A 24,179-nucleotide genomic window follows, 5' to 3' on the forward strand; every position below is an offset into this window, starting at 1 on the left:
TTATAGAAGCAAAAATACTTTTTTTAAGCTATCATGGGCATTAAAAGTGTGACCAATAGTCTTTCATCAAATAATTTCAACAACTTTAATAGCATAGTGCTCTTATTACTCACAGTTACATATGTATCCTAAGTTTTGAAAGAAATTACTCATTGAAATCACTCATACGACACGTAACAGTCTGATTAGAACTCAATAAGGCACCCTGCATGAAAAAAGTGCTTTTTAAAAATATTATGTGTTATTTATTTGTGTTTAATAAATCTTATATTGATGCAGAACATTTACCATTTATGATATCCTTATAGAAAATGTGCATATCAAGGATTAAGCAGGGAAATAGGTTTTGTCTAACTCTGAACATTCAGTACCATGGACAGAGACATTGATTTGATCAGTATTCATTGGCTCTTTCAATGAAAATGACTTGTTATTGTCCATGTGACAAAAGTTCATCACTTAAAGTTTATTATAACTGATGAATTTATCAGTTGTATTATTGTGTTATTGGAAAGCCAGCCAAAAAGAGAAACCAAATGAAAACAAAGTAGTTGATGGGAAGATGGATAGAACTAAATTCAGGTTAATCATGAAACAAAAGCCTGGTAGAGACTACAAAATAATTAAGACTGGGGTAAAATGATACATTTTCTGCAGAATAAGGACCTTAAATATACAGCCAGCGCTAAATCTCTGCTTTAGATCAATACCAGTTCATGTGCTGGAGAGATCCCATAAAGTCCAGATCTAAAGTTGCGAATCTGAAGACTTGAAAACTTTTTTGTAAATACTCTTCATTAAAGGTGGACAGAGTAGCCAAAATCTGTCAACAAGAACAAGTAGCACTTCTTCAATATATCTTTCCTCAAGCTGCAGGTAAAAAGTAGTTATCCAAAAAGTAAAAAGGTATTTGGTAAAATGGTTACTCAAGTACAGAGTAACTGTGGATATAATATCTGATTTAATTTGTAAAAACATTTAAAAATATCATGTTGTGTGCAAAATCTGTAATTTAAAAAAAATAAAACAATATTAAAAATTAATAATATTGTGACAAACAAATTCAGGCTGAGAAAGAAACATTTTCTAATTAAAAATTTTCAACCATAAATCTTTTGAATCTAATATTTACTAATAAATATTAGTAATGCATGTGCGTCAAAACATTTCAAAGTACAGTAGTTCCAGTGACAGTATGTAATGTTTAGTTCATATTTACTTGACCTTCAAATAGAACTGCAGGCTCAGCAGATAGAAAATAACATTAGAGCAAGAAACTTGTGAACAAAAAAGAACTTTCACTTTAACACACTCTCAGTTTGTTATCTATGTATCTTAAATTTAGTCAATCAAGGAGTCTTTGTCAATTCTGGAGGCCCATCCTCCTTCGATATAAAGCGACGGCCTACTCGCCTCTCACCTGGCTCAGTTGGGTCTTTCTTTCTGTCCAGGTTCTTAACAGAGAGAGCAGATGGTCTGAAAGAGGGGTGAAGCAACCCATCTTTGTCAAAAAGGGAAAAGCAACACTGAACTGAGGGCGATGGATGCAGTTTAAGAATTCAAGCATCTACAACCTTGTTTTGAAACTCATTCCAAAAAAAACTAAAAAATAAAAATTACATAAGCAGACTCATTATGATTCAAGTGACCAAGCACAAAACCCACTCTAAATAAAGGACTCATACAGGTGAGGGACAACATGATTGTTGTTTTATATGTGACTGGGAATGCTCAACCAAAACAAAAGTTTTCAAAAAAAAACTCCTGGATGGATTTCAAAACGTCTTCAGAAAAAACTGAGTGAAGGTCCAGCTGCCTTTGATTTAAGGCTGTTGCATATTATGATTTCATGTTATGTTATGTTAAAACCTTTTTATGTTATTTGCTGAAGCTAAATAATTACCAGATGACTTGCATTATGCTAGCTTATCTAAACCCTTTTAAAAGTTATTGAGACATTTTTCTCGCAGATTTTGTTTTTAGTAAGATAATCGAATAAGTAATTATATGAGCCGTTTCAGCAGTCAAGATTCAGGAAAAATATCCATAATTAAAATGTTTTACTCCAAACAAAACTGACTACTGATCTTTTTGTTTCTAACTGTCCTTACATAGCTTGTTGGTTCTGTGTGATGTATGTTTGCCCTTTCATTATGCAGGCGTTCTTTTTTCCCCATGAAGTCCCAGGGCAGTGATTAAATGCATTTTGTTTTTATGTGGATGCACATATGTGTTCTCTAATAGCATACATGAATGTTTGCGTCTTTGTATTTATGTGGGTTAGCTCAGGACTCTGCTTTCAAGCCTGATAGTTGAGCTCTTTGAAGGGGTGGAGCAGACACAACGCTCAGATACGCCTATCCATCACTCTGAAGCACAGAGTTCATTAAAACAACCCACACAGCCTCCTCTGTTGCTCTATACCGAAGCCAGCCTTCCATGCACAACAAATAGGGTCAAAAAGTGATTTCACCACTCGCTGATAAAGTTCAACAGTAATAACACTGAAACACACAAACAGGATTTCTTTCAAATTTACATTTAAATCAACCAGAAATTGAATCCCAGCATATTCTTTTGGGGTTTGGAAAATGTCCTGCTCTGTAATTTTATGGAGATGTATTTCAACAAAAGTATCACACCACTGTTTTTGTTAAACAATGTTGACATGGCTTGGCAGCTAAAATTAGACATAATTATTTCACAGTTTAAATGATTATGCCTGTAAATAACACTTTTCTTCTTCAGAAAATATTCAGAAATGCAACAGTTGCTCCAAAATGTATTGATAAGAATATCAAGGTGCTGAAAATCAATAGGTGTGGGAAAACATTGAGGAAAATGATGGCAAGAGTTATGACAATACAGGAATGCTTCAGAAAATGAATTCCCTTCTTGATAATTCATATCATAGTGATTTAGGGCGACTGGAACAATGTGGAATACTGTTGAGTCTTTATTCGATCTACTCATTTTAAACATGTAACAATGCAAATGACTCAATCTTCAGAGTTGATGGGTATGTAATGTATGAAAATGATATGAATCCTAATTTCTTCTAAAAATGTTTCATCATCTTAACATTTGGAGGCTGCAGTGGCTTGGGTGGTGGAGTAGGAGTCTGTGGTTCCCAGTTTGAATCCCGTAACTTCCTGGAAATGGGGGATGCTGTCGTGCTGTGGCAACCCCATGGAGGGAGGCATGGAAAGGATAACAACTACTTTATCTTAACATTTAAATTGCTCCTTACTTTGCTTAGAAGGCAACTGGCCTTCATTTAGTTGTTGTTGTTTTTTTTTTTAGATGTTTTCCTTCTCATCCGAGGAGCAAACTGCTTTTCAGAGGCTTTGCAGTCATTAGAGCTTATAGGATTTCCTTGTAGTGAATACTGGAGAATCACACAAAGTCTACTTCTTTCAGTAGAAAATGACAATAGGACAAATAAATGTTTGGACGAGAAGCTTTATTAGTCACAGTACCTTTTTCAATGTTAGTAAATCTTATCTAAAAGTAAGCACTCAGCTGCATCATCTCATTTGAGTGTATTGAGGGTTCAGCTTTGTACAAAGCAAACAAAAAAATGTTAAAGGAAACCTTTTATGTTAAATTTGCTTCCATCTGAACTGTTCCAGAAACAGTCCAATTGCTTTAAAAAAACATCCAGACTTTTTCTGCCAATAAGTTAATGTTTTTTGGCGTCTGAAAAAACGAATCGATTCAAAAAGCTTCCAATACTGATATCAAAATTAGCGGGCACTGTCCCTCATCAAGCAACCCCAGCCGAGCCCAGCCTCTCGCATAGAAACCTAATCGGGTGCCGTCCTCTTCATTACCTCTGAATGTGCTGAACAATAGCTGCTGCAAAAGACAAGAGTTTTTTTGTTGGTTACAATGAACATCATGTTACTACACACATCCTCTTACACTTTTGGGTTTGACTCAGGATTGAATATGTACCATTAAGCATTTGTTTTCGGCCATTTTGACATGTATAAACTGCAAGTGTAAACTTAGAGATTAGAGATAAAGAGGGGTGTGACCAACAACAGCTTATTTGCACGAAAGTGACAGAAGTCCTAAAACAGCTTATTCTGAAAGTAATTTGGTAAAATCTAATTATAAGAGGGTGATTTTGTGAATTTTTTTTTGAATTGCCCACATACTGTATTTATCCTGTAGCTTGTTTAAAAGAAAGTATTATAGGTCCCTTTAAAGTTGAGGTTGTGGCATTCTGTTTCCTGTTCTTGCAGTTCAGCACAGTAATTTCTTGCCTAACCAACTCCAGCCCAGTTCACACGGTGAGCCAACAAAACTCAGACAGCTGGTCAGATTTTGTTGGACTTCACGCACTCTGTGACCAGTGGGCTTTTGGTTCTCGCTGAGTGCAGCCAGGGTGACCTCTGAAGTTATCCTCAACCATTTCTAAAACTCCTGACAGCTGCATATGAATCACTTGGCTCCACAAGCACAAGGGTTACTGTAAAGATCTATCTATATATATATCCTTTTCCCAAAAAACGTCAGCATTCATTAGCTCTTCCCTTGTGTATGCGTGAGCGGACATGTATATAAAAAGTCTGTGGATGCTAGATTCGGGTGTTCGGTTGAGCTGTGTGGGTTTTGGGTGGTTAGAGTGGGGCTGTACTGGAGCAGATGTGGCATTTAAATGGCATTTTTTGGGGAAGCAGGTGGCTGAGTGTGATAGATCATAGATGTCATCTTTGTGCCGTATTAGTGCTACAGGGACAAGCTTCTCTCAGGTGCTTCAGAGGCGACACACACGAACACGCAGGGAAATGGAGTCATGCACATCCACACACCATCACCGTCTATGTACACACACGTGGGTGTAAAAACTGCTGTAATGATGAAATGCTGTTAATGCTGGAATCTCTCAGGAACACATTTTTGGATCTCTTCACAATGACTTGTGAAACTCTGCGAGAACAAAAGAATCCACTCCGGCTCGACGTGGAAAACATTTCCGTCTAACGTTTGCATTACAGCACGCGATTTACAAACCATTGCTTCTTCCGGAATGGACGCAGTTCTAAAATGACTTCTCCCATGTACAACAAATAAAAGTGAGGGATTATAATTACGACTGTATCTGATTCTGTAATGATGTGTTTGCCCATGCTCGCTGTCCTCGGGCTTTGTTCCAGTTCTCCTCTCATGCTGCAGCTCTTTTTTCCCGGTGTGGAGAGAGGGCGTTTGAACGAGCCCACAGCAAACATGACTAAAAATAATGACTCTGTGGCTCTGTTTGAGCTTTGCTGCTCTTTGCCTTTCCCCCAGGAATAGCACTGTAAATACACACAGAGCCCAGGTCGCGGCGCAGCTCTGGGCTGTCTGCATACCTCCTCAGTCATTTTCTTAAAATATCCTAAAGCTCTATTGATCTGTCAGCCTTAGGTGCATACTGTGTATCCACTGCCATTTAGAATCTAACTTTGTGCCTTTCTGAGCATCTGAGGCGCTTGTTTGCACTAGCTTTGCAAACACTGGAGAAAAATCAAGGAGGGAGCCGGGTGCGAGCGGTGGAGAAAGTGTGCTGAATTACTGTTATTATTAGCTTGCAATGACATCATCTCTCTGTGGGGCTGTGAGCGGAGTTTGCGAACAATCACTCCGAAACATGTGATTTCTGCTTACACCGCTTGTTCTGACAGCACTCCCCACTGCTCGATTAATTTTAATCAAATGTTTACAATGCACAAACAGCTTGGAATTTTGTGTGTAATAATGATGGAGAATTATACGTTGTTTGAATTTACTTCACAGAATAAACATTAATTAGTCTGCTGTATGAAGTGATGGATACACGCTGTCCAATCACAGACGGAGGGAGAAGCAGCGGGAACTGCGGATAATTGAGCTCCCGCTGTTTGTTTCTCAGCTGCTATTGCTCTTATTGCCTTGTTTTTTTCTGTAATATTCTCTTTATTCCGTCTCTATAATTTCTTGTTGTTTGTTAAGTTTGTCTCACAATATTTTCACTTTTTCTTTCTTAACTCACCTTTTTTTTTTGCTCTGCTGATACCTACACCCCTTCATCCATTAGATACCTTGAAGTTGTGCCTTCCTCATCGACTCCCTCTTCCTGTCTCTGTTAAATTCTTCATTTTCTGCCTCACTTCACACGACTCTTCACTCCCTCTCTGGTCCCTCAGCCTCCCTCCGAGCCCTCTTCAGAATCACCACTCCAGATTCTCCATCCCCGGTTTCACTGAGAGGCGACACACATGCTGCTCTCGTCTTTGGTACAGTGTGTTTACTGTTCACTGGTGCTCATCTCAGAGGTGGGTAGCAAACTTTAAGGCTGGATTTGGCCAACAAGGTCGACTTTATGCCAGATAGGAGCTAAGAGTTTCAGTACCACAGATAAGATGAAGGGCGAAGGGATAACATGAGATTGCTTGGTGTTTTTCCGATTAAAGAGACTAAATAAAACTTCCCAAAGACCCATTCTTAATGTGGAAGCCAAGCATTTTAAGGAAAGAAGAAAATAACTTTGCAGTCTCCTTTGATAAAGTCTGGAGAATAAGATGAAACTTCAGTTATGTCCTCTTCTTCTTTTTGTTTTATGTTGTATAATTTGGATTACATTTGTTTAATAAAAGGGGCTTTGAGTCTTAATGTCTAGGCCAAAATCAGTCCTTGCATTCACCAGGCAGCAATAGATGTCTTTGGCTGCACTGCAAAAACACAAACTCTTACCAAGTACTTTTGGTTTAGTTTCTATTGCAAATATCTTAGTACACTTGAAATTAGACAAAATTAACTCATAAGTAACTTTTCAACAAGCTATAAGAGCTTGTTTTAAGTCAGTAATTCCTTAATATTGAAGAAAAGTATTTGTTTCATCAGTAGATAATGTCACTTATAACAAGATATTTTCCCAACATTTTTAGTGAATTAATCTGCCAATGGAACTAATACTATTTAATCAATATTAAGGAATTATTGACTTAAAACAATCTCCTGTATCTTTTCCTGAAAAGCTCCTTGTAAGTTAGCGTTGTCTTATTTCAAGTATTTGCACTAGAGACTAGACCAAAATTACTTGGTAAGAGTTTGTGTTTTTGCAGTGTGTAAATAAATAAACCACAGAGTCAGAATGAATCAGAATAAGGTTTTTTTGTGCAAAAAACCTCCCCAAAAATTGTGGAAACAGCAAGTTGATTTGTTGCTGTAGTAGTCACTACTGTTGCCTTTCAGCAAGTTCCTGGGTTCAAATCCCACCCGAGGCCTTTCTGCATCGAGCTGGCATGGTGTCTCCCTTTATGCATGTGTTTTCTCTGGCCTCTTTCAAAACGTTTTTTTTTTTTTTTTGTCAGAAAACTGCAAAGTTGAGCCTCCTCTGAGCTCCCTTTGGTCATCCATAAGTTACAGGAGAAGTCCGTGATAACCTGGATAGTTGTGTGTTTTCCAAAAAGCAACCCAGAAGTGCTGAACTACAGTATACAGTATGAAGTGTTGAGCAGCTTAGACATCAGCACTAAAAAGTTACTTTCTGATATTGTTTGAGTCAGGCAAAGTTGGAATAAGTGAAAGCATATTTGCTTTCATGATCAATATCTTCCAAACAAACAATTTCAAAACCAGAAATTACTTAAAAGTATCAAAACAAGTCAACCTGAGTTGGATGAATACTAAGACCTGTTAATTATAAAATATGAAGATAAAAATATTTCTCAAAAGAACATAGTCAGATGTTTCACATTGTAGATATGTATCTCAATCATTGTGTTGACTTTTAGTTCCCATTTTATGTTTACCTTAAAATCTGAGATCAGTTTAATAAGACACTATAAAAAATGATAATTGAAAGGGTATAAAAATGTTTGGGCACTTCATTTTAAGAATTGTAATAAAAAGAAAAAAACATTATTTGATTAGCTTGTGACAGATTTCTGCCTAATTTTCTATCATAAAGAAACTTCAATGGGATGCAATTCAAAATGATATTGTAATTAGAGGCTTTGTGAACAATGTCTGCTAATTGCATGTTTATTAAATACCAATATTTGAATCAACAAACACGATTTTCCAGTTCAAATGAATTTTTGGCAATGACTAAATAATTTAACAAAGATCAAATTTGGATTGCGATGATGCACAACAATTTCTGCCTTGAGTTATTGGAAACTGAAACTGTGTGAGTTTGGTTTCATGCAATGATTCAGCCAACTAGATTCAGATGCAGTTTGATTTAAGACTTCTTGTAGCAAGCAAACCTGAAGGTTTCTATTTCAAAATGTTGACATAGCAACACTTTTTTTTCAAAGACTCATTCTGCCACAGCTATAATCTGGCTTTAGATTTTACATATTGTACCTCAGGAGTAACAGTCATCTGTGAAGTTGGCTCTTAAAAGCATTCTTCAGTGAACTTTTAACTCTGCTTATCCAGCGCTGCGTCATCACACAACCCGGTCATAACTTTCCACAATTTGATCAAATGCATTAGCTTTTTTCTGCAATTAATTATTCAGCATTAAAGCTTTAAAGCTCTAGCCCTATATAAGGCTAAGCAGAAGATCCACAGATATGTTAATGACCGACATCTGAATGTTGAGAGTTTAAGCTGCAGTTCTACAGGCTCTGAAGATCTAAGCTGACTGTTAACAGAGCCAGCCATCATTAACATCTATTAGACCAGAGAACCAGATTCTTCATTCAAAATGGTGACTATTGATTCCTTTATTAGTGTCAGCTTCTTTCCTTTTCTGTTCATGTCAGTCAGTGAAGACTGTCTCTCCCCGCTTTGTCAGTGTGCCTGTGGCTTATGTTGCATTTAAGTGAGGTGGGATCAATCTGTCCAACAACTTGACAGCTCAAAGCAGCAGTTTGGGCGGTGATGTATTCCACCCTTTGGTAAGGTTTGTCAAATGACAATGTGAATGCAACATGAACATGAGAAAGATGCTGCCTTCAGTTATAAATCAGCCCCATCCAGCTTTTAAAGCCCATTTCTGCTTATTGTTTAGCAAGTTGGCAGTTACTGAACCCATTTACCTCAATAAGGTCTTATTCAGTCTTACAGAGGGAAAGAAAATGACTGCACGCGTCTTGCACAGTGTGCAGACAAAGGTTGTCATGTACTGTATAACTGAATCATTTAGAAGCCAAAAGATATTAAAAGTTGATGCTGCGTTAATAAAATGATTCTGTTTTCTTATATTAATGGCATAAACTAAAAAAAAGCATGGTTTTTATTGCCATCCTCAACTACCAAAAATACTAATAACATTAGTAAAGCATTTTGAATCAGATATTTGTTGTCTGGAATATCCAAAAATGCCCAGTGTATTTCTACTTTGAATGGCTTGATTACCAGTGTAAAAGTGTAACAAGTTTTTGTTGTGGTTTTAATTTTCCACTCTACCATTACTGTCTATTTGAGGAGATGCCAGAGAAAGTAATGAAGTGAGAAAAGTTTAATCCAGCTATGTGAAGCAAAACAACACAACACTGCCCCTCTCCATCTGTTGCTGTGCGCTGCTGGTGTTATATTTCTCCATTCTATTTTCACTCTTATCAAGGAAACGCTGTTTTAAATCTACAGCTGGCAATGCACAAGAAGGATATATGTTAAGCAGCTTACCACAGGCTCTACTGGAGCAGATAACCCAGCTAATTAAGCAGCTGAGACAAGGTTTTTAGAGTTCCAGGGCTTTTCTGTATACTCTGTATGCACATTTATTAGATAAGTTAGTATTTTGACATTTTCTAGGAAAATTTTTTAACTGTAAGCTAAATAAATTTGAATGCTTAATGGATTTAAGCATAACAGGTGATGTGTATATAACACTCTACTTCATCTACTTCAAGGTTTGCATAATTACTAGCTAGCTTCTATTCTTTAGGCTAAATGGGCCAAAAATGACTTTTATTTGACTTTGGAATATCAAAAAGCATAAAACATTTCTTCGAGGAATTCAACTTCACAATACTGTGAAAATCTCTTACTAGCCCATCCTTATAATTTACTATTAAAAATAAAAAGAAGAGAATGGCTCTAAAAATAATTGAGTTCACTTATTTATAGACTGACAAAAACAACTTCCAATAGGTTTTTTGTGGGTTAAAAAACTTTTATATTTAGTTTCCTCCATGACTCTGTCACTTTTATAGTGGACAAAATTTCATGTGTGGATTGAAGTTTACCTCTCAGTGTAAAAAATGGAAGTAATGAACAAATCTTGTCTCTTTAAAGTCATGTACTTTGAGTACAGAGATATCCAACTTTGAACCAAATGCAAGAACATTTAGTGCAGGTTGCAAGTTCTCTTAAACATAAAGCTTAAAACTAATGAGAAGAATGCTCCTACATTTTGTAATACTCACTTTGAGCTTTACTCCTTATAGCTTTAATTATTCTGAAACAGAAACAAACATTAAATTCAATCAAATTCTTCTTGTTATTGTACAAACATGCTCTTGAGTGACAAGACAAGTGGGTGGTGTTTTGAGTGCTACTGCAGACTGTGTGAAGTCTCCTCACTGGACTGGTTAATGAATTGGCAAAAGCCCTGCACCATTCTGCCAAACACTTATCAACAATGCAGCCCTTGGCATCTGTTTCTCAGCCAGGAGGACTCTCCCTGCTATAACCCCCCTCGTTTTTTTGCTAGCTGTTTTTTTATTTATTCATCATCACTTTTTCACAATCTTGTTCTACTCCAGGAAGAGAAGCATGTTTCTAATTATCTCAGGGCTATTTATTACAAATGACACTCTCTACACTGTGCTGCACAGATACTCTGAGGGTTAGAGAAAATGGGGTTTGCCTTCACTCGATGTTCCTCTGTGTTGATGAATGGTGAGATAGAGGGGAGGAAAGCTTTTATCTTTGCACAAAATGCTATGCCGGGGCATGAATATCTGCTTTCATTGTCAGATTATCTTGTGTGCGAAAAATCTTTTAAAGGGAGTTGGTCTTGCTTGAGAGAGCACTGGGGAAAGATCTGATCTGCAGCAGTGAATTACCTGAAGGAGGCGTTCACAATACAAGTGACGTGAAGAAGATTTTTGCTCAGAATGGATCAAAGAGAGAAAGAAAGCATCATTAGCTTACACTATTACAGCACTTCTGAATTATTTCTGTTTCAGTACTGGGTCACAAAGTGTTCTTAATCTACTGGCCTTTTAGTCCAAGTCCAGGTAATCAGACATGCAGCTGCGGGCTTTACATCCTGACAGAACTTAAACAAATTTAATCAACCCCCTGTGGAGAGCAATATTTACTTCCTGTTTGTTAAGGCATAGCAAGGACAGCTGTCGACAGGGCTGACACCGCAATCACATAATCACTGGTGTGACATGATTGCTCTCCTGGCCCGTCAGAGCTGTACTGTGTGCACATTTTGCATAAAGCAGTGCTGCATCAAAGTATTTCTAGCATTTATCAGGGCATTTGAAGTTTATGTAAGTAGAAAAGGATACAAAACCTTTTTGTTAAAAAAAACTACAAACTACAGGCAACTGACTACCGAAAGTAATTTGAGTTGGGCAAGAAGGATAGGTTTGTTCATCTCAGGCTGCTGTGGAACTTTACACAGTGTCTTGAAAAATATTGAAAACCCTGTACTTCTTAGAGTGCATCTTCCAGTTTTGTGCATCTCTTTTGCAGAACAACTCAAAATAAGTCAGATTGCAGGTAAATGTGAATGTCCGCCTAAGTCTTCACTCTATTGCAGTCTCTAACAAGTTTTCTTTTGGCCAATTTTTAACTCCATCTATTTTCCTACCAACTCTCTATCCGTCTTCCCTGTCCTTGCTGAAGAAATGTTTCTCCAAAACATGATGCCACCCGCAGGAGATCTCACTATTTGTCCTGCTGACAGGTTTTCTGTTCTGATGTGTGGATCTATCCTCCAGACTTACCCTGGGCATGTTGGCTACTTCTCTCTTTGATGCGCTTCTTTCTCAGCTTATCAGTTCAAGTGAACAACCATTTCCGAAGCTTAAGAAGCAGTTTTATAACCTAACTTTGCTTTAATGTCTCTACAAATCTATCCTTAAATCTAGAGTTTTTCTTGGCCTTCATGATGTTTGTTCACTAAAGTTACTGTCAATCCATTTTGTACCTCACCAAGTATAGAAATAAGCATTTTGGAAACACAAAAATGTTAAACCCAAACAATTTTTCAAGGTCAAATTTCATTTATTTATTTTTTATTCTTTTTGTAGACTTAAACGTTATAACATTTGGAGTTCTTCTCCAAATGTTTGAAGATGGTTTGTAACCCTACTGCTAGCAGCTAATGCATTAGACTCTGACTGGTAAATTAGCGCACAATCTAAATCATGTGTATAAAAAGAGAGAAGGTTGGTCTGTGTTGTGTGTTAGGCATAAGAAACTTCAAATTAAAAGTATCCACACTGTCCATATTGTTCCTCCACAGTCTCTTGATATTATGCACACAAGAAAAATAAAATGTTTGAGAATACAATAAATGGAAACCTTTACATATTTAGTTATAAGTTTTAACATTTAAACATCTTAGATGTAGAGATTTGGTGGTGGAATTAAATAAATTCCTTTCAACCATAAGATCTGCATTAATTTACAGTCTAACCCATTATTTTGTCCTTTCACTTAAATCTGAGCTTTTTCCATCTACTGTGTGAAAATATCTTTCTTTGAACAAAATGTGGAAATGTGGTGTAGACACAAAAGAAACCTCTTACTGTGCTTGGGTGTCACACACAATTTAAAAATAACATAATGTATAAATTATATTTAATTCAATAAGTACTAACTAGATTGTGAGGTATGTAAGCCACATATTCGCAGGTCTGGACACCAAAATTAAGCATAAATACTGAAAAGGTAACTGCAGCAGACCTCATTGTTGTGGTTTTCCCCAAATTATGTCGAAATCATTTTACTTTTTGGACTAAAATGTTTGACTAGCTGAAGTCACAAGCATTCAATCTGCACACAATAAATGGTGTATGTTTTTCTTTAAAACTTCAGCAAATTATCAATACATCACAAATGTCTCTTTTTAATACTTTTTTTTAAAACTATATGATATTCTGCTCAGCTTGTAGTGTAAGCCAGTCCAGCTTGGATTTAACAGCTTTCCTGGGGCCTTCAGTTGATATTTTAACATCTACTTAGCTCATTGTTTAATTATTGATTTCCAGCCTCTGAAACTAAGCAACAGAAGACTAGGTAATAAACCAGATGGTAATTTTATGATGTTAATTCATGGAAAAATGTGTAAATTATTGTTTGCTCATTCATTTTTCTTGTTTACTGCGTAAATGGAAGTTACAGCATATTTAAATATCTGCAGATAAAAACAAAGCTTACAATGCAAAAATGTGTGATAACAGCAAACATGAAATCATCAAAGCTGCAGGCTGTAAAGCCTCATCCAGCTTCATAGCAGTCACTGAAGGCTTTGCTTTCAAGCTTCCACCCACAGCTTTATGCTATAGTCCTTTAAAGCTTCTCTGGACTTGCAAAGTACCTCTCAATTGCCACTTGTTAATTAGGTTTAACACACTAGAAATGGCAAGCTCGGCACACTTTAACATGTTTTTTAAGCTTTGTAGGCATCATTTAACCAGATCTCTTGCTCTTCACTCGGTCGTTAAGAGGAACACTTTGTTGTTAGTTGTTGAAATTTATCTGCCGTTAAAAGCCAATAGCTGACAACTCCTGATCTGCTCTATGGGTCCCAGCAAGACAGTGAAGGCACAACAAATTGATGGGTCTTCTTGATTGCAACATTTTATTCCAGTCAATAAAGATTCCTTCATTACTTCCTTTAGTACCTCATGAGTTATGATTTGGGTTTATGTTTATCTTAGAAACATCCAAAAGAGTTCAAAATTTTCTGCTTTTTGGAAAAAAATATAAATGAATCAAAGACATGCTGATAATTTTAGACTATACAAAAATCAGAAACACAAGATATACAGTAAATTAAAAAGTCATTTTGCATGAACAGAACACGAACATATAAAACAAAGAGAAAAACATCAAATAAGATTGTATGGCTCTTGTAAATAGCAGCAACACCAAAGAGAGCACACAGACTGTTTTAGGTTGTTCTAATCTCGGTGTTTTCCCCTGGGTGTGAGCAGCTGTCATTTGTGCTGTGTTTGTCTGTTAGATGACACATTTCTGTTGCTGCAGCTAATGCAGCACAACAGAGCACAATTCAAGCTTCAGAGGTTTCAACGTAAAGTCAATAGATTGACTAAGAGATGATCAGTGGATCTGCCAGGAAATGCTGAATTGTTTTCTCATGCTTCTTTCAGGTCACAGTTTTGTGATTCTCAAAAATCCATAACTCCACCTTTATGGATCATTTAGTCTGTCATATCATGCAAGTGGTGAGATCATGGGAGCTATGTTTGTTATTAGAACATGAAGACAGTGGGATCATAGAGGTATGACTTATGCCTGCACACAGAAGTATTTTTATATATTTATCCATTTTATCAGCAAATTTTTAACTTTAACACAATGACTTAACTACTATGCCATTCATTTATCCATCCATTCAACTACAACATGATTAAAAGTGCAGACATTGTACTATGATGTGCTTGGCTATCTCTGTTGCAAAAAATAAAAAAAGGTTCACTGACCTATTAACTGAAATATTACAGAAAACATGAGAAACTATGATAACCAAGTTCTGGATGAACTCAAAGAAAACTTAATTTCTTTGAGCCAACTCAACGGTTTTATCTGCCACATGCATTTGTCAGAATACAATTTCTTACTTCATCAAATTCTGCTCTGTCATCTACTTTTTCACTGCGCTTTTTAAATTTCTTTCTGCTTTGACATCTGAGTCCTTTCCTGCAAGCTAAATATATTTTCTCAGACATCTAACAGCAAAGAAGTGACACAATTTCAATGTATTCTTTGTGTTTCTTTGGGTTGTTGGCTCTGTTACCTTGTTCTGAAAAAGCCCTGGATGATAACTATAGCCTTATATATTAGATCCTTTTAAATGTTTAACAATGATGAATGGAGTGGGTTTCTGTTTTTCCAACTGATAGTGAGTTTTTTGCAAAGCCCTGACCTGAAAATCTAGATTCTGGACCACGATCAGCAGCATTCAAAAATACCTCAGTAAAAAAACAGAAGAAATGTTGTTTCCATCTTTTCAATGTGAAAACAATTATTATGAACATACGCTAGAGTAAATAAACTTTAAAGTAAGGTCTGTTTTATATGCATGCTACTTTGACTCAATATTTTGTATATGACAGCATATATTATACAATTCAACTAATTTAATAAGAAATAGAGAATTGACAGCTTTAACAGATAAACCTGTAAGTCTTTTACCAATTCTTCAGCATCTCAGTTGACTTTGTTATATCTAAATTACTCTTAACTTCGTAATTTAATATATGTAGGTGGCAGTCTGAATAAATTGCTCAGAATCCTCAGAACAAAAAAATATTCCTTTTCAGTGGCCTCTCACATGTGGATGTGCCTTGACCTTATGTTTACGTCCTCTTCACTTCACAGTCTTCTGTGCTAAAGACATGCAGTTACTTGCAACAAGTTACTTCTGTGAAATAATAATAATAATAATAATAATAATAATAATAATAATAATAATAATAATAATAATAATAATAATAATATTGTAATTATTATAATATTATTAATATAATATTATAAGAATAATATTTTCAGTTTCTAACAGGTTGTTTTAGGTCAAGCCAAAACCCAGTTAGCTTCAGACACATGCAGTTAAGTTAATTTTTTATTAATTTATTTATTTTTATATAAATAAATAAATTATATAAGCTATTAAATAATAGCTTAGGTCCAACTATAAATCACATTTTCTCTCCCCTTTCTGTTATTTCTAAGGCTGCATCACTTTGACCTGCATCTGCTGCTAGTTTGCTTCTACATACAAATGTGTTTTGGGTCATGTGAAGTGCAGCTTTATTATTCAGATGATGTTCTTGCAGAAGTGCAGATTGTTTATCTGCAAAGCCTTATTGGAGAGGAAGCAACTCTGTGTTGTTTTACATTTGAACTGAATGCACTTAGAAGAGGAGAGTAAAACACAAGGTAGAGAAGGGCTGAATGTGAAATCTAATGAAAAACATAAAAAATGGAAAACACAAGCCAAGACATGCACATTTTAAATAAGCACGTATCTGGAATATTTTAGTAGAGGGAGCAAATATGCACTGTTTGTACTTTTCTTACGTTAGAGGAAAGGGATCTTATGTGCATATTTTATATTCACGCAGGCAGATTATTCACTTGATCCATGCTAATTCTCTCAGTGTGCTTTTCCTCTTCCCCAAATAATAAAAAAACATCCTCACAGCAGGTTCCTCTTTTCCTTATCTGCCCCTTTTCTGCCAAACAGTAAAGAAGAAAAGAGGCTTATTTTCACAAGCTGCACCACACACTTTCCATCTGGAAGGTGATACTGTAGGCACAGGTATGTAAAAAACAGTTTCTGGGTAGAAAGGAGGTGAAAAAAGAAAAGAACATAGAAAATGGAGAGGATAAGAAAGCCAATGAGAAGGAGGGAAACACTGGAGTCAGCAGTGAGGAACTTGTCTGAATGCTTTTCAGGTATCTCAGTCTGCTCACACGAGGAGACACACCAACTCACTTTTTTATGTTAGTTTCTCACGCTGTAAGAATTTGCACAAGGTGAAAAAACTGTTGCTCTCAAAGACGGAAATAAATCTACAATAAGACTTCAACAAATGTGTCAGTATGCTCATAGAGCTCAACTTATGTTCTAACACGTGTTAGCAGTGAGAATGTGTGTGTCTGTGATTTGAACCTTTGAGATTATTATATGCAAATCTTTGCAATCCACTTAGGATACAGGCTGGGATAAAGTATTAACATGCACAGTCACAGGCCATGTAAGCTCTGCATATAAAGCAGTAGATATACAATAGAACATTTGGTCAGTTTCTTTGGTCAGTTTATAAAAATGGCAACTTTTTTTTGTCCACTAGATTTGAAAGTTAACAAGTTTTACTTGCATTTACCCCACAATTTAAGATGCAGTAAAATAGTCAAAGGCATTCTTTTTCATTTTTAAAAGAAAACTCTATCACTAAAATGCAATAAAAGAATGCTCTATCCTCAACTTTGATTCAGACCCCACTTTTAGAAAGAACATCAATCATCTACCAGATAAGGAAACGCATGAAATAAACCTCTATTAACTTTTCAGTTCACCGACTTTCCTTCACTGAGTCATGAAGTGTTGACTTTACAACAGATTAAAAAAGCCACAAGCTAAAAATGTGCAGTAAGTCAAACAAACATTCAAAGAAACAGGCTAAGGGATCCTATTTCTCATTCTGTTAGAAAAATATTTCTTCAGAGGTCAAAGGAGATTCCTGAAAATACAAAAACTGGATTGTAAACTTGCTTGGAAGGTAGTGACGAACTATCAGCTTTGTGAAATGTTACTAGAAAAAAGATTAATGACCGTGATCCACGATCAAGTATATTGAAGCCTGAAAATGATGTTTAATGAGGGAATTAGGGGGACTTCAGCGTGCACAGTATAAAAGGAATCAACTCACTGGAACAAATTTAATGTTCTCCTTTGAAACAACTTATCTTTGTAGCTTATGTTTACAGAGTTAACTTACTGCATGTTATATTGTCTAATAGGTTTCTAGCCTTGCCCAACTTCAAATTCCAGATCATTGAACTGGGCTCTGTGAAATGCTCAAAGTCTCAGATATTGTTTTATTACCTAACCCTGCTTTCAACTTTTCTCATGGTAAACTAAAAAACAATCGAAAAGTATCCAGAGCAATGTTAAAGCTGTACATTTCAAAATAAATTGAACATTTGACTGTTTAGGAGAAACATTTAAAGAAATCCTGCATTGATCAAAGGCGTTTACACATCAAAGTTAGTAATTTTATCACAAAAGAAAAATCTAAGATCCTCCAAAATTATGTACTAATCTTGTAAGCACTTTGGCAAAACTTCTAGTTTTAGAGCTGGGTAGGGATTAATCATTCAGTCTGTGCGTCATTAGAAGCACTCTGTCTCACAAACCATGTCTAGATACAGACACAGTAGAAGGAGCTCTTCTAGAAAGTTTAAAATGTTCTAATCTCAAATGTAAATTAAAAAATAGAACCTATGAGAATGTGCTTTAATTAATTATGCTTTCTAGTGGCTCTACCATTTTATCCACATTTTTATTTTCAGATATCCAGTTTTAAAAAACGACCAACAAATGAAGTCACTGATGTTGTACGTCGGTGTGATAATAATCTTTTTTCTGGCATGTGAACAACTCTGCACCGACCCGGGGGCTACCTGTCACTGGTAACCTAATGACCACAGCTGCTGTTACTGCACACTGCTGGAAATCAGCTTCAGGGCATCGGTGAAATGCAGGACCAGATGTTATACCCAGCTCAGGAAGTGGAATCCAGACCATATATACTGTTCATTGTGACGATATACAAGCTAGCACGCCGGATACATTGAGAAAGGTCTGTGTTTCCTCCAAAACAATGCGATCAATGAAAAGCCAGACACAACAGCACATAAATCAATTAGAGGATGTGAAAGTTTATTTAATTTTGGCCTATTACCCCCCTCTGTTTGTCCTCTTCTCTCAGCTGTAACATTTTCTCTGTAAACATGGTCCAATAGGGATTGATTAACACTTCTCTAAAACCCATCTGCTGGGGCAATAAGGCCTTTTTCTAATGCATGAAACAGTCGGTGTCCCCTAGCGCTGTTTAATCCATCAGCTTACATAGAAGAGTGTGCATAGATTGGTACCACTCTGCCGCTGCCACTGAAGTCCACACAGGAAGACAGAGAGACAGTCGCAGTCAAAGAAATCAGAGAGAGTTGTGCTCACGTCTAAAACTGAACATACTCCAGACTTTTTTTTTTTAATGGCTGGCTTTCTCACCTCTCTTAGCATTATCTTCTTCAGACATATATTATGCATAGCTCACCCCCATAGGACCATTCAGATATGAAGAAAACCAAGTGGAAAAGTGTGTTAGGTATGATTTTAGAGGATAGAAGGTGTAGCGAGATTGATTCAAGTAGCTGTACTGTGAGGTAACATTTCGATGAGTAGATGTTAGTGGATCATGACTTGCACCACCGCTGAGCAATGTCACTTTTCAGGTCAGAACATGGATGGGAAAAAGGAAAGACTGTCACATTGACAGATTTTTATGCTAGTTGACCAAGTTTCTTCTTTTGCCATTGCTGGCGCTTCAGCCAATTGAACTGACAATGAAAACCAAAGGAGGAGTATAACTCTCGAATGTGAGGAAAGACGTTTGTCGTCAGGAGTAGCTGTCACCATGAAAAGAGAGAATCTTTCAAAGCTCTCCTCTGACTGTAATGGTTGGCAAAATAATTGTGCATTGTCCATAAATAAAACAATTGCCTGGCTGGGTGAATTTATTTTTGCAGAAAACCACTGCCGCATTATGAGAGTTCCCATCTCTGTCGATATATGTGTATATATATATATATGCAGAAATATCGACATAATGAAAAGCAGGTCTGTTACCTGCTTACATATTGTTTTTTTCAAGCCTCTTAGTGGAATACATATTCTAATTTGTTTAGTAAGATTGTATATATGTATGTAGTTTGTAAAAATCTGAAATTGAATCATTGATCAAGAGTAATTTAATGAACTATAATCCAGATGGTGGTAATTAAGCAGTTCATTGGCAGCATCATTACTAAGTCACGGTGTATTTATCTTATCCGACTTTGAAATTGTTAATTCCTGTCAGTTCATTTGATCAGTCAGGTACGAAACAGCTGAATCCCAAATGATTTAAGAGTGATGGGAACTACTTTAATGTTTTGGATAGTATTTTGCAAAAAGCATGTTTAGTAACATAACTATTTTTTAATCAATTTTGTAAACTTCATTCACGCATTTACCTACATCTGAACTAATTTTTGGTTAGAAAAAGGAATCTGATTTCTAAAATTAAAATCTGGAAATTTTAACTTGTGCTCAGTCCTTTTAAATGAGATGTATTTTTTTAAATTACATCAAAGTAATCTACTTCACACACACTCATTAAAATATAAAAGCAATGCAGCTTTTATATTTTGTTGTTTTTTCACAACTGCCTCATTTTGTCATGACTGTTTTCATGAAGAATGAACATGTGAATGTTTCAGATTAAACCAAAGAGATAGATATGCACAATTGTTCTCAAAATATTATTTTCTGAACACTATTTTAGTCATGCTCAACATGTTCCTTTCAATTCTGATGTACAGCATTTTCAGCACTTACTGACACCAAACCAGATTTTTGTTGGAAATGCAGAGCTACATGTAGGCTACAGTAGGTGCAAATTTTATTTAAAAAAAAGCTTTGACATATTTGATGTTCTGTAGCTATATCCCAAATTAAAACAGCCTGATCCGTTCACCTAGTTTGCATTCCAACACATAATCAAATATGACAACAAAAACATTGATAAAACAATAAATCAGAGGTATGTGACACCTCCAAGCCAACATATGTATTGCTTATGCATAGTCTCATCAGTCTGGGAGCATATTTCATGACAGCGACTCTTGAAAAGCAGTAAGGCTGCCTTACATACCAGTGATCACATGAAAATAATTTATGGAACAGAACCCCTCAGTCCTAAGAGGAAAAAAAAAATCAAAGCTGGAATGATTTCTCACATTTCTGGGTCAGATAACATCCATAAATCTTCCTTATTTTAAATGCCGCATCTTCCTCTTCCCAGCTGCCACCTTCAAAAACAAAACACAATAAAGAAGTAGAAAAGGCAGGATTTAACAAATAAATGAAGAAGGTAAGGAATAAAATTGAACGAGGAATAATAAAAAAAGATTAGAAAGACGCTTGCCATGTTGTCAAGAAGCCTCTGTTCTTGATCTGGAGATTAATTTTTCATTTAGAGAATAAAATACAAAAGCCATAGAGAAGCATTCAAAGAGTCTCAGGGAACCGATAACACAGCACATATCAGCCTTCACCTGACATTAGGTAGAATGCCATTATAATATTTGCTGTGCTATCATTTCAGGTCAAAAGCATTGAAAGCAGTTTTCAGCCACGGGGCTCTGAGCTTGCCTTGCAGGATTGGCAGCTATGCCACACATTTATTTCTCCTCATAATCAAGGTCATGCATATTTCACTTTCTTAGCACATTTACACTTTAGTATTGGCTTACAAAGCTGCCAGAATCGAACATACAGTGTGTCATGTGCATCTTTTAGATGTTTGTTTTTCATATTTTTATGTTTGTGTGAATGGGCATTACAGTGAAATGGTATCAAATGGTGTCCAAGCTGTAGGATTAGACTGAAATGGTGATAAGGGAGCAGAGAACAGCTAATTAACTGTTGCTTTTGCCTCTGAACACAGTTTCATATGTCAGTAATCCGGTATGACCTCGGTCACAGGAGACCAAGGATTGTTGGCTCAGGCGCAGAACGCTCGCTTTTAAATAGAACGATGCAACAGATTTCACTTTGTCCATTAACAGATCATTTGACACTGTAATTAAAAACATCTTGCATTGATGAACTAATCAATTCCCTCTTTGTAATGTAAGCTTAGAGCAGTTTCTCTCACAGTAGAGAACAGAATTTAGATGCTCTTTAGGGGAAATTCACATGGACTTTGCAGCAAATTGACCCTAAAGCTGCATATAATGGATGATGCAAAATAAGAAGATGTGACTAAAAAGAAGCAAAACTGGAAAAGAAATGCTGGGATTGTTTGTAAGCAACAACACTTGTTTTTATACACTGCAATGATTCTGGATCAATCACAAACAAACAAAAGTAAAAAAACAAACTGACTTCTTTCCCTTTAGATTTAATAAGAAATATCAAACTTATAAGCTAAGTAAGATACAGGTAAATGCTAATAGAAGAATATATTTTAAGAAATGCTCTATTTGCTTGACAACACTAAAATGTTAACAGTGAATCCTAAATAACAGCATGTGATTTGCAGAATTCTTAAGATGTTCCAATATTGTTTTAAAGGTGATAATTAATTCTCAAGGTGTTGAGTCAGACAATCATTGTCAAACTACTCTCACATTTAAATCTGTAGTTTAGAAAAAAAGGCCTGTATGTGGTGAACAAACTACAAAGCTGGGAAATTCAGTGCAGTCTGTGAACCTATGACAAATCTTGAAAGACCTTCTCTAAAAAATATAAAAGAGAAACAATGGGCCTTACCAAGCTCCGCCCACAACCGGCCCACGTGACCGCAAGTCTCACAAGCAAAGTCTCGCGGCGCGTTGTTTCTATGTCAACATGACTCGATTAGTGCATCATTTCTACCGGATTTTCACAATATATCAGCTACTATAATGGACAGAGGAACTAACAAGTTCATGTCATCACCTGGGAGGAGGTTACTGGTTTCTCAGTCACAAGCTGGTTGCAAACCTGAGGCCAGCAGGTGTCAGTCAGTTATGGTAGATCTGAAATTTGGTTTGATGACGTCAATATGAGAAGCTACAGACTGATAGGAGGAACCAAAGAGCTCTGTAAAGGTAAAGGCAAATCTTCTGAAGTTGGGATATAATTCATTTAATTTCACATAATTACCACGGTAGAAGCCATTTGTTTGTTAAAATTTTATTAAATATATTTGTTCTATTTGATGTTTGTTGTGAATGACGTAAACTCATAAACGAAAGAGGTAATTAGTCCAACGTTTAGAAACTACAGCGGCTGTAATGCGCCACAGCAAAGGTAAACAAAGGTAAAATAACCCAAACAGGTGATCAACTCAAAACCACTTGTACCTTTTTACTCTCTCTTTGTAGTTTAAGCACACCTGTTACCGTGGCAACCGCCTGCGCCCAGCAAGACGAGCAAAGACGTTAAAAACATAACATTCAGTCCGTTACGATATCAAGTTTCCAGGCTTGATATTTATTTCTCGATTATTAATCAGCGCTTCTCTGAACACAGCGATGGTTGATTGACTAGCTGTACTTGGTGCTAGCGTGGCTAACACGAGTAACAGTTTAGTCCAAAGCCTTTTCTGCTAAAATAAAATCGTTAGTGTATGTCAGATACAGACACATTGCATATTGATCTGTTTAGCTAACGTAAGACTGTGTAGCAGACAGGCTTCAAGGTGTAGTAGTTGTATCAGTACTGCCTTTATGCTGTTCTTAGCTAACGGGAAGCTAAGTGTGTTTGTGAGACCACGTAGAATGGGCATCAGCCAATGAAAAGCTGCTCCTCTGGTAAGGTCCATTGAAAAAGAGGTGGAGAAAAAAAATCTAATATGCATTTCATGTATTTGTCATAGAGTAACCCATGCAGTCAACTGAGTAATTTGCACACTTGTAGACAAAGAAACAACCAATGATTGCACAATTTTGCTTATCTGGCTGGATTATAAAGTTTTGCTGCTGGGTCAACACAATTTCATAATTGTACTCTATAGTGAATGTTATGACTTTCATTCTCATATTTATTACTTGATTTTCATCAGAAAAATGACCAGATATTTGCATCTTCCCCTTCATGTGTTTTCCCAGTCACTCTGTCAACCACAGCAGGATTCTTCCAAAGCCTTAAATGGAGAGGCTGATTGTGGAATGTTCCATTTCTAATGCATTTCCCAGTGTCAGGTGTTTGTGTTTGTCACACAATTTTTAAGAAGAGCAGAAAAGCAAGGGTATGCAACCAGAAAATTTTATTATATCATGGTTATGCAAATAGATATGGATACTGGTAAATATTATGCATTTTTAAAAAAATATTTATAACTTATTATTGTGATTGAAAACCAATTAATACTAGAAGCCAGAAGGGGCTTCCTCATGAGGATTGTGCAGTTTATACATCAAAAGGCACAAAATGCTTAAACTCCACAGCCAGGGGCCTAGGGCTTTTTCTACATTTTATTATAAGTTCAATATTATTACTCTGAAGACTTTGTGAGTTATTTTTCGACAGATTTTTATTTTTGTATTTTTCTCGCCTCAGTCATTATCTGCACTTCTACTTTCTGGGGGGGGGGGAAAAACAAAATTGCACCGCCAACTAGAAACCTGAAGTTTTGAGTCTTTCCAACAATTGGCTAGATCTTACAGAGTGATGTGCAAGTATTTAGTATCTTTGAGAGAAAAAAACATGTTCAGGTTTCATAGCT

The 24,179-nt window shown here is 36.2% G+C and overlaps 1 protein-coding gene across 3 annotated transcripts in view; it reads left to right on the top strand.

Moving 5' to 3' along the window:
• Positions 1 to 24,179, top strand: part of LOC106699877 (protein FAM19A2-like) — a 94,347-nt gene that overhangs the window by 18,002 nt on the left and 52,166 nt on the right. The window contains exon 2 of one of the 3 annotated variants that reach the window (XM_023324574.1): positions 6,174 to 6,302. The exons of the other annotated variants lie outside the window; for them this stretch is intronic. The gene's annotated coding sequence lies outside the window, so the exon portion shown is untranslated. The remainder of the gene's footprint in view (positions 1 to 6,173; positions 6,303 to 24,179) is intronic. 3 annotated transcript variants of the gene reach the window in all.

This window comes from Xiphophorus maculatus, chromosome 20 (genome assembly GCF_002775205.1).
Source record: "Xiphophorus maculatus strain JP 163 A chromosome 20, X_maculatus-5.0-male, whole genome shotgun sequence".
Taxonomy (NCBI): Eukaryota; Metazoa; Chordata; class Actinopteri; order Cyprinodontiformes; family Poeciliidae; genus Xiphophorus; species Xiphophorus maculatus.